Consider the following 11,782-nt stretch of genomic DNA (forward strand, 5'->3'; position numbering starts at 1 on the left):
CACCCAGTACCCTTCCTAGCCTCTGGTAACCATCATCTTATGCTCTATCTCCGTGAGTTCAATGCTTTTAGATTTTCAGCTCCCATCAATAAGTGAGAACATGCAAAGTTTGTCTTTCTGTGCCTGGCTTATTTCACTTAACATAATGATTTCCAGTTCCATCCATGTTGTTGTCAATGACAGGATATCACTTATTTATTTATTTATTTATTTATTTAGAGACGGAATCTTGCTCTGTCACCAGGCTGGAGTGCAGTGGCACAATCTCAGATCACTGCAACCTCCACCTCCCGGGTTCAAGCAATTCCCCTGCCTCAACCTACCAAGTAGCTACAGGCGTGCGCCACCACGCCCAGCTAATTTTTTGCATTTTAGTAGGGACGGGGTTTCAGCATGTTGGCCAGGATGGTCTCAATCTCTTGACCTCATGATCCACCCACCTCGGCCTCCCAAAGTGCTAGGATTACAGGTGTGAGCCACTGCGCCTGGCCCTCACTCTTTTTTTTATAGGTGAATAGCACTCCATTGTGTATAGGTACATTTTCTTTATCCATTTGTCTGTTGATGAACACTTAGGTTGCTTCCAAATCTTGACTACTGTAAATAGTGCTGCAATAAACATGCGAGTGCAGACATCTCTTTGATATACTGATTTCCTTTCTTTTGTATATATACCCAGTAGTAGGATTGCTAGATCGTATTTTTATGATCTAGCTCTATTTTTAGTTTTTTTAGGAACTTCCAAACTGTTCTCCACTGTGGTTGTATTAATTTAAATTCCCACCAACGGTATATGAGGGTTCCCTTTACTTCACATCCTCGCCAGCATTTGTTATTGCTTGTCTTTTAGATAAAAGCCATTTTAACTGGGATGAGATGGTATCTCATTGTAGTTTTGATTTGCATTTCTCTGATGATCATTGATGTTGACCACCTTTTCATACACCTGTTTGCCATTTGTATGTCTTCTTTTGAGAAATGTCTATTCAGATATTTGGCCCATGTTGAAATCAGATTATCAGATTTTTTTTCCTGTAGAGTTGTTTGAGCCCTTTATATATTCTGACTATTAATCTCTTGTCAGTTTGCAAATATTTTATCCCATTCTGTGAGTTTTCTCTTCACTTTGTTGACTGTTTCCTTTGCTGTGCAGAAGTTTTTTTAACTTGATGTGATCCCATTTGTCCATTTTTGCTTTAGTTACCTGTGCTTGTGGGATATTACTCAAGAAATCTCTGCCCAGACCAATATCCTGGAGAGTTTCCCCAATGTTTTATTTAGTAGTTGCATAGCTTGAGGTCTTAGATTTAAATCTTTAATCCATTTTGATTTGATTTTGGTATATGGTAAGAGATAGGGGTCTAGTTTCTTTCTTCTGCATATGGATATCCAGTTTTCCCAGCACCATTTATTGAAGAGACTGTCCTTTCCCCAATGTATGTTCATGGCACCTTTGTCTAAATGAATTCACTGTAGACATATAGATTTGTTTCTAGGTTCTCTATTCTCTTTCATTGGTCTATGTGTCTATTTTTATGCCAGTATCATGCTGTTTTGATTACTATAGCTCTGCAGTATAACTTGAAGTCAGCTAATGTGATTTCTCAAGCTTTGTTCTTTTTGCTCAAGATAGCTTTGGCTATTCTGGGTCTTTTATGGTTCTGTATAATTTTAGGATTTTTTTTCTATTTCTTCAAAGAATGTCATTGGTATTTTGATAGGGATTGCATTGAATCTATAGATTGCTTTGGGTAGTATGGACATGTTAACAATGTTGGTGCTTCCAATCCATAAACATGGAATGTATTTCCATTTCTTGTGTTTTCTTCAATTTCTTTCATCAATCATTTATAGTTTTCATTATAGAGATCTTAAACTTCTTTGGTTAATTTAATTCATGGATATTTAATTTTATTTGTAGCTATTTTAAATGGGATTAGTTTTTTATTTCTTTTTCAGATTGTTCGCTGTTAACATAGAAATGCTACTGATTTTTGTATAGTGATTTTTGTATCCTGCAACTTTACTGAATTTGTTTATCAGTTCTAATAGCTTTTTGGTGTAGCCTTCAGGTTTTTCCAAATACAAGATATCATCAGAAAACAAGGATAATTTGACTTCTTCCTTTCCAATGTGGATGCCCTTTCTTTCTTTTTCTTTTGTCTGATGGTTCTAGCTAGGGCTTCCAGTATCATGTTGAATAACTGGTGAAAATGGGCATCCTTGTCATGTTCCATGTCTTAGAGGAAAGGCTTTCAGTTTTTCCCTATTCAGTATGATACTAGCTGTGGGTCTGTCATATATGGCTTTTATTATGTTGATGTATGTTCCTTCTATGCCCAGATTTTTAAGAGATTTTATCATGAAAGGATGTTGAATTTTATCAAATGCTTTTTCAGCATCAATTGAAATGATCATATATTTTTTGTCTTTTATTCTTTTGATATGATGTATCACGTTGACTGATTTGCAAACGTGGAACCATCCTTGCATCCCTGGGATAAATCCTACTTAGTCATGATGAATGATCTTTTCAACATGTTGTTGAATTTGGTTTGCTAGTATTTTGTTGAGGATTTTTGCATCCATGTTCATCAGGGATATTGGTTTGTAGTTTTCTTTTTTGAATATGTCTTTGGTTTTGGTATCAGGGTAATACTGGCTTCATAGAACACTTTTGGAAGTATTCTCTCCTCTTCTATTTTTTTGAATAGTGTGAGTTGGATTGGTGGATTGGTGTTAGTTCTTTTAATGTTTGGTAACATTCAGCAGTGAAGCCACAGGGTCCTGGGCATTTCTTTGCTGGGATACTCTAGTATGGCTTCAGTTGCATTATTTGTTATTGGTCTGTTCAGGTTTTGTATTTCTTCATAGTTCAATCTCAGTAGGTTGTATGTGTCTGGGAATTTATCCATTTAGCCTACATTTTCCAATTTATTGGCATATACTTCTTCGTAGTGGCCTCTAATGATCACTTGAATGTCTGCTGTATTGGTTGTAATGTCTCCTCTTTCATCTCTGATTTTATTTATCTGGGTCCTTTCTCTTTTTTCTTTGGCTAAAGGTTTGTCAAATTTGTTTATCTTTTCAAAAAAAAACTTTTAATTGATCCTTTGTAGTGTTTTGTTTCAATTTTATTTATTTATGCTCTGATCTTTATTATTTATTTTCTTCTACTAACTTTGGATTTCATTTGCTCTCGCTTTTCTAGTTCTTAAAGATGCATTATTATGTTGTTTATTTGAAGTTTTTTTTTAACTTTTTTATATAGGAATTAATAGCTATAAACTTCCCTTTTAGTACTGCTTTCACTGTATTGCATAGATTTTGGCATGTAGTGTTTCCATTATCACTTAGTAGATTTCCTCTACGACCTTCTCAAGTGCTAAAGGCAGACAACCTAAGAGTCAAAATTTGACGACTCTGCCACTCTCCATCATGTCTTGTCATAAAGTAAGAGAATGAAAGAATAATTTCATAGGAGGTTGTGAACTGAAAGAGGAACTTCAGAATCCAAAATTTTAGAGGTAGAAAAGTTTCAGGCAGTGGTATGTTTTTAAAAGTGACAAGTATCATAGAAGGCTTAAGTAGATGGGGAAGTGTGGGTCACTGGATTGAAACAGAACAACTATGAGATTGACATCTTGGAAGTTTCTCCATCTTTCTAGAAAAAAATTACGCTTAACTCTCTGCATATATTTTAATCAAAGAACAGACATCAGTTTTTCCTAATTAACATTGTTTTGGTGCAAAATGTTTCACTAGGAATTTGTGGGCATGTATTTCTAAATGATTTCCAACAACATACAAACAAACCATAAGATGGAATAGTGACACCCTTTACTATTTAGCATTAAATTGCACACCTCCTTTTCCCAATTAGGAGAAAGCGATTTCTTTCTCCTAACCCTGCCCTTTGAAAGTAGAACTAATTTAAAGTTCTGGTCTCTTAGCAACCATAGCTGATTCACATACTTAGTGCAAATAGTAGATGTGCCTTTCTGAAAAGATATGAAGTTACTATCTAAGCTTCCTAGAGCATGCTTTTAAAAGGTACTTAAACTGCATATGGCAAGGTATTTTAACAGAGATAAGAGTACTTTCATCTCAGCCGTCATACTTTATTCATAGTCTTTATGACAATTAAATCTATTCCAAGTTTCTTGGTTGCCCACTCTTACCTAGCTGCAGTGGTAAAACACACATTTGCTTGCTTTAATTCAGGTATTTGCATTCTAACTTAGTCTTCTTTATCACTCACAATAAAATTTTAGCAAATCGTGATTCATTATAATACTGTATTCTTCTAGCCACTATCCTGTTTGATGTAGAAGTACATTTTGACTAAAGACCTACTGCCTTGTTAAAGAGTCAACTTCTAAACTTCTTAACTCAAGAGCTGCAACCTTTGCTAAAAAATCTCTTGTCATATCCAAAGTTAACAATTATAGTAGTAGAGGAAGCTGTCAAAAATGGCACAGCAAGCTGTTTGCAGAAAATTTAGTTTTAGACAAGTGTTTTTGTTGTTACTGTTTTTCTTCCTTTTTCCAGGCTAGAAATACAAATTCACATAATTGCTTTCAACACACATCAGTGAGAGGAAGGTCAAAAGTTCTCAAGTTTGATTTTTGTGTTTACCCCTAGGCTCCAACACTTAGTCAGGGGCTTTCAAAGTGATTGAATTTGATTTCTTTTATTTTTCTCCAAATAGCAAATGCTTGGTCGGTAGTTTAAGGAAATTAATAGAAATATCTTACAGATGATGTGGAAAAAAGTACAAAGAACTGGAGAGAAAAGTCAAGTAATTTTCAAACAAGCTTGAGGATAGAGCTCAAAACTGAGAAGAAAATTCATTAGTGAATAAAGTCCCTCCCAGATGTTAAAGGCTTCTGGGACCATTTGTTGTATTTTGGCCCTATTCAGTCACCTACTTTTCTGTTCCTTTCATCTTTAACTAGAGCATTTTTCCAATCATACTCCTTGTTGATAACTCTAACTAAACAAAAGAAGTAAAACTCCCTTAGTCTACCTTTGTTCTCTTTTGGTTCAGCTGGTTTGAAATAAGCTATCTCTAACAGAAGCCCAGGTACACTAGGCATCTGCTATGCTTTTGATGTTTGGACCCTTCAAATCTCAGGTTGAAATTTGATCCCTAATATTGAAGTTGGGGCCTAATGGGAGGTTTTGGATCATCGGAGCAGATTCCTCATAAACAGATTAATATCCTCCCTGAGGGTTGAGTGAGTTGTCACTCTATTCCCTTCCACAACAGCTGATTGTTAAAAAGAGCCTGGCACCTTCCTCCTCTCTCTCTTGCTTCCTTTCTTGCCATGTGTTCTCTGCACATAACAGCTCTCCTTCACCTTCTACCATGAGTGGAAACATCTTGAGGCCCTTGCCAGATGCAGATGCCCAATCTTGAACTTTCCAACCAGCAGAACCGTGAGCTAAGTGAACCTCTTTTCTTTATAAATTACCTAGTCTCAGGTATTCCTTTATAGCAACACAAAATGAACTAAGACAGCACCTATTAAATAATTATGGCATGAATAAACTAATCTTTCTGAAATATCAGTGAGGTAAGTTTCTATAATGTATCATCTTGTGATAGAACATACAAAATGGTCATAAAACATAAACATGTAGTTTAACAAATTTATTAAAAAACACCAATGTGTCTTCCTCCATGCAAAAACAATAGAATGGCATCTTCCCCATAGAAGCCCTCCACCTGTCTCCTTCTGATCATAATACCAGCCTACCCCCTACCGACGACCACTATGTTGACTTTCATGCTGCTAATAATTGTTTAATGTGGTCTATTTTAAAAATATGTGTCAATGGGATCATACAGTATTAGCCTAACTTCTTTAGCTCAGTCTTTTGTGTTTCAGAGATATCCATCCCTGTAGTTTATTCATTGCTTGCTGTACAGTATACCATGATATAAACCTACCTCTGTTTATCATTTCTACTACTGAGTTGTTTCTGTTGGGCTTCTATTAACTATATTATTATGAACATTCTAACACATGTTTTCTGGTGCATGTAAGCATGCATTTATGTGAGATACAAACACCTATAAATGGAATTGCTAGGTCATAGACTATATACATTTTCAAACGTACTATCAGATATTCTTCAAAAGTGATTTTACAATGCATATTCCCATCAACAGTGCATGAGAGTTCTCATTGCTCCACATCCTTGTTAATAATTGGCAATGCCACTTTTCTGCCCACTTCCTCATTCCCTCTCCCGAGTGCCACTCTGGCTGCAGTGTACTTGATCTGAGCTCCAGGCTCCTGCTAAGCTAGCACAGTCTCCCTTCAGCCACCATTATAATTATCTACTGGGACCTCACCAGCCACAATGAGATGTTCTCTGACATTTACAAAATATGAAAGATCACGGACCAGCTGTGCTTGGAGGTAGAGGGAAAAATAGTTGATAAGACAGAGGGTAACATTGATGACTCACTCACTCACTGGTGGAAATGCCTCCACTGAAGGCCTCAAGGGTGAAGGTACCAAAAGCACAGTCATCACTGGTGTTGATATTGTCATGAACCTGTCATGAACCATCACTTGTAGGAAACCAGCTTCACAAAAGAAGCCTACAAGAGGTACATCAAATATTACATGAAATCAATTAAAGGCAGACTTGAAGAACAGAAACCAGAAAGAGTAAAAGCTTTTATGACAGGGCCTACGGAACAAATCAAGCAGATCTTTGCTAATTTCAAAAACTACCAATTCTTCATTGGTGGAAACATGAATCCTAATGGTATGGTGGCTCTAGTGGACTATCATGAGAATAGTATGATCCATATATGGTTTTCTTTAAGAATGGTTTAGAATGGAAAAGTGTTACAAATTTGGCAGTTACTGTGGATCGATTACCTGTCATCATAACTGTCTGCTGCATGTCATCCACACAACACTAGGACTGATATCATCTTGAGCATCTCATTTATTGTGACTGTGATTTATTTGGAGTAGAGTCACTGTTTTTAAGAAAAAAAAAAAAAAAACATGTTGACTGTCTAAAAATAAAATGCATTTAAACTCATTTGAGAGAATGCCTCCTAGGTTAATACATATTTAAACTAACTCTATTCTGTAATGTTCCTGGAGAAGATAGAGCCTGGTTGTAGGTCACTACTAGGAAGTATAAGACTGTTATCAGTAACTTGTACAGTGGAAACTACTTTTGGGACTAGAATCTAAAAGAAAATAATTAAAAGTTTTAATTTTGAACTGCAGTAAAGAAAAAGACCATGCTAATATCAATGCCAACATTTAAAGTGGAGCCTTATACATTTCCTCACCTACAACAGAGTAGTTAACTCTGGAAGAGATTACCAAGAGAATAAAAAGAAACTAACTCAGTCAGAAAGAAATACTTGACAATGCTATATATTTTTAAAATTTTCACCATACTCATACATGTATATTATCAGATGTTTTATTTTTGCCACTCTGATAAGTATGTAGTGCCAATACATTGTGGTTTTAATTTGCATTTACCTAATTACCAGTGAAGTTGAGCATTTTTCCATATGCTACTATTTCCCCTATTGGGATGTGCCTGTTCAGGTGGTTTTCCCATTTTTCCTTTGTATTGTCTGTCTTTTCCTTATTAATTTGAAAAAGGTTTTTATATATTCAATAGGAAGGTTGATCTTAATTATCTAGTTCACCCTCCTGAGAAACTGGAAGCACTTAAATGTACATTTTATCTGTGCGTACTTTATGGTCTCAATTTCCTTGGTGGCTCGTAGTGACTGGCTACCTGAAAAATTGAAAAAAGATTAAACTAATTCACTAAAATCTATTCAATTTTAATATATCTGTTATTTTAATTTCTATACAGCTCTATTGTCAACATTTTCCCTTCTTTTTTCATTTCATGTAATAAGTTTACTTAGCAACTATTTTATGACTAGTAAATTTCTGTCAATTAATCCATCTTATTTTTCACAACTACAAAGGAAAGTCAAATTATACTTTTCTACAGAACCAAGTTTACAATATGTGAAATATTGAATCAAAAGAGATAATGATTAGCATAGTAGAATGATAGAATGATTATTACATAAATACTCTAAAGTGATTAGCACATAAAAAACTCAATAATATCTCTTATTAGACTCCATTTAAAAAGCATTATTTATTGACCATTTGTGGTTTGAAAGAAAAACAGCATTATTATTAACTTCCTGAATCCTGATTCCTTAAATTTAGATATTCTATGTCTTGTTAAAGTTCTAGGAATCAGAACTTTGACTAACCAGAACATTTTATTTTCTCTAAAATATTGCATACCTATACTCTCACAAAAAATCTAGAAGAGATAAATCTTTAAATGGTCTTATATATGGCTTATAAAATCCATTTCAATATATTTTCAATGATCCTTTATCTTTGCAAACATTCTTTCTATTTTTCCTCTTTGGGGGCTCTATCAAAAGAGGATGCATTCATTAATCTGAGAATAATATTAGTCCTCTAGAGGTTTTGGTTTAATGTGGAATCCTGTCTTCTGTGGCTATATAAAAATTGCAAAAGGATAGTCACATAAATGAAAACAAAACTCAAATATCAGTAAGTTTTAAATTTCTGATTATTTTGCAACTCATCAGGCTAAAAACTTGCAAGACTGAAAAAAAATTAGTAGTTAGCTATAGAAAGCAATTTCTGGCAACTATCTCTAAAGATAAATAATTCTAATAAAGAAGAGTATTTCTTCTGATCCTTTTGGAGGGTTTCTGCTTGCTTTGGAACACACTTGGAACAGAATGGCACCAAAGGCTTCAAATATTGGTATCTCAATGGCATCATTTGAAATTATCCTGGAGGAAGTTTAGGAACTTCAGAACCTCCTTCTTTAGTAGTTAGGTCCTAAGTTGCCCTCATGGGTATTTTACAAAATGTAAATGCTCAGTGCTTTGATAGGTGCCATCAGTTTTATAGCAGTACAGGATTCTTTTATCACAATTTGTCTTTAAAATCAAAGGTTCATCATCCTCAATATGAAGACCTGCAAGGCTAACATCTGAAGGGCTTTAGTAACTTTTTCCAACACTACTTTAGCTCTAAAGCATGATAATATTTATTTCTCATTCTTTTCAAAGAATAAATTTTATAATGCATTTAAATATGTCCTCATACAATGTCAGCATGACAGAAAATGTATAGAGACTATTTGAAAAGTGTAGAATTTGATGGGATTCATTCATAAACCATATGAAACTGGATGCTAGGCAGTATAATCTATATTTCCTCTTGGAGCTGGAATATAATATATACTGCTACTGTATGGGGCCAAATTCTAATAGGACACAGGCAATCTATTAAAAAATGACTAAGAGTGAGGAAAAAATCTATGCTGAATTTACATTACTGTTCTGAGTTTAAATATGGTAAGTTTTTTTCTATCATGAAAATAAAATGTAATGACCCAAATACATTCTTCCTATAGCATTTATATACCAAGTGGACAAGATAATAGAATATTATTAATTTAAGCAGGAGAATTTTTAAATAACAAAGCAAAATTAAATATTTCATGGTAAATTAACTCATCTACAACACTGACCATTAAAGGCAGATATCAAGGTCTCCTTTACTAAAGAGCAGAGAAAAGCCCGCCTGGAAGTGTGCACATCTTTTTTAAAAAGGGTAAAACTTTCAGTAAGATACAAGTAGAGGTTCCAAGATGGCCAAATAGGAACAGCTCCAGTCTACAGCTCCCAGCGTGAGCGACACAGAAGATGGGTGATTTCTGCATTTCCAACTGAGGTACTGGGTTCATCTCACTGGGGCTTGTTGGACAGTGAGTGCAGCCCACAGAGCGTGAGACAAAGCAGGGCAGGGCATTGTGTCACCTGGGAAGCACAAGGGGTCAGGGAATTAATTCCCTTTCCTAGCCAAGGGAAGCCATGACAGATGGTACCTGGAAAATCGGGACACTCCCACCCTAATACTGCACTTTTCCAGTGGCCTTAGCAAATGGCACACCAGGAGATTATATCCAGTGCCTGGTTCAGAGGGTCCAACGCCCATGGAGCCTCGCTCACTGCTAGCACAGCAGTCTGAGATTGAATTGCAAGGCGGCAGCAAGGCTGGGGGAGGGGCGTCTGCCATTGCCGAAGCTAGAGTAGGTAAACAAAGTAACCAGGAAGCTTGAACTGGGTGGAGCCCACCACAGCTCAAGGAGGCCTGCCTGCCTCTGTAGACTCCACCTCTGGGGGCAGGGCATAGCTGAACAAAAGGCAGCAGAAACTTCTGCAGATTTAAACGTACCTGTCTGACAGCTTTGAAGAGAGTAGTGCTTCTCCCAGCACGGAGTTTGAGATCTGAGAACGGACAGACTGCCTCCTCAACTGGGTCCCTGACCCCAAGTAGCCTAACTGGGAGAGGTACGTCCCAGTTGGGGCCGACTGACACCTCATATGGCCAGGTGCCCCTTTGAGACAAAGCTTCCAGAGGAAGGATCAGGCAGCAACATTTGCCATTCTGCAATATTTGCAGTTCTGCAGCCTCTGTTGGTGATAACCAGGCAAACAGGGTCTGGAGTGGACCTCCAGCAAACTCCAACAGACCTGCAGCTGAGGGTCCTGACTGTTAGAAGGAAAACTAACAAACAGAAAGGACATCCACACCAAAACCCCATCTGTACGTCACCATCATCAAAGACCAAAGGTAGATAAAACCACAAAGTTGGGGAGAAACCAGAGCAGAAAGGTTGAAAATTCTAAAAATCAGAGCACCTCTTCTCCTCCAAAGGAACACAGCTCCTCACCAGCAACAGAACAAAGCTGGACGGAGAATGACTTTGATGACTTGAGAGAAGAAGACTTCAGACGATTGGTAATAACAAATTTCTCCGAGCTAAAGGAGAATATTCAAACCCATCACAAAGCTAAAAACCTTGAAAAAAGATTAGATGAATGGCTAACTAGATAAACAGCAGAGAGAAGACCTTAAATGACCTCATGGAGCTGAAAACAATGGCACAAGAACTACATGACACATGCACAAGCTTCAGTAGCTGATTCAATCAAGTGGAAGAAAGGGTATCAGTGATTGAAGATCAAATGAATGAAATGAAGTGATAAGAGAAGTTTAGAGAAAAAAGAGTAAAAAGAAACGAACAAAGCCTCCAAGAAATATGGAACTATGTGAAAAGACCAAATCTATGTTTGATTGGTGTACCTGAAAGTGACAGGGAGAATGGAACCAAGTTGGAAAACACTCTTCAGGATATTACCCAGGAGAAGTTCCCCAACCTAGCAAGGCAGACCAATATTCAAATTCAGGAAATACAGAGAATGCCACAAAGATACTCCTTGAGAAGAGCAACTCCAAGACACATAATTGTGAGATTCACCAAAGTTGAAATGAAGGAAAAAATGTTAAGGGCAGCCAGAGAGAAAGGTTGGGTTACCCAGAAAGGAAAGCCCATCAGACTAACAGCAGATCTCTTGGCAGAAACTCTACAAGCCAGAAGAGATTGGGGGCCAATATCAACATTCTAAAAGAAAAGAATTTTCAACCCAGAATTTCATATCCAGCCAAACTAAGCTTCATCAGTGAAGGAGAAATAAAATCCTTTACAGACAAGTCAATCCTGAGAGATTTTGTCACCACCAGGCCTGCCTTACAAGAGATACTGAAGGAAGCACTAAACATGGAAAGGAACAACTGGTAACAGCCACTGCAAAACTCATACCAAATTGTAAAGACCATCGATGCTAGGAAGAAACTGCATCAACTAA

General features: G+C 36.5%; 1 pseudogene; it reads left to right on the top strand.

Annotated features, from left to right (window-relative positions):
* LOC105538075 overlaps positions 1-6,946 on the top strand; it is a 31,937-nt pseudogene extending 24,991 nt beyond the window's left edge.
* The last annotated feature ends 4,836 nt before the right edge of the window (positions 6,947-11,782 follow it).

The sequence above is a fragment of the Mandrillus leucophaeus genome, unplaced genomic scaffold, assembly GCF_000951045.1.
Source record: "Mandrillus leucophaeus isolate KB7577 unplaced genomic scaffold, Mleu.le_1.0 Scaffold1842, whole genome shotgun sequence".
Lineage (NCBI taxonomy): Eukaryota > Metazoa > Chordata > Mammalia > Primates > Cercopithecidae > Mandrillus > Mandrillus leucophaeus.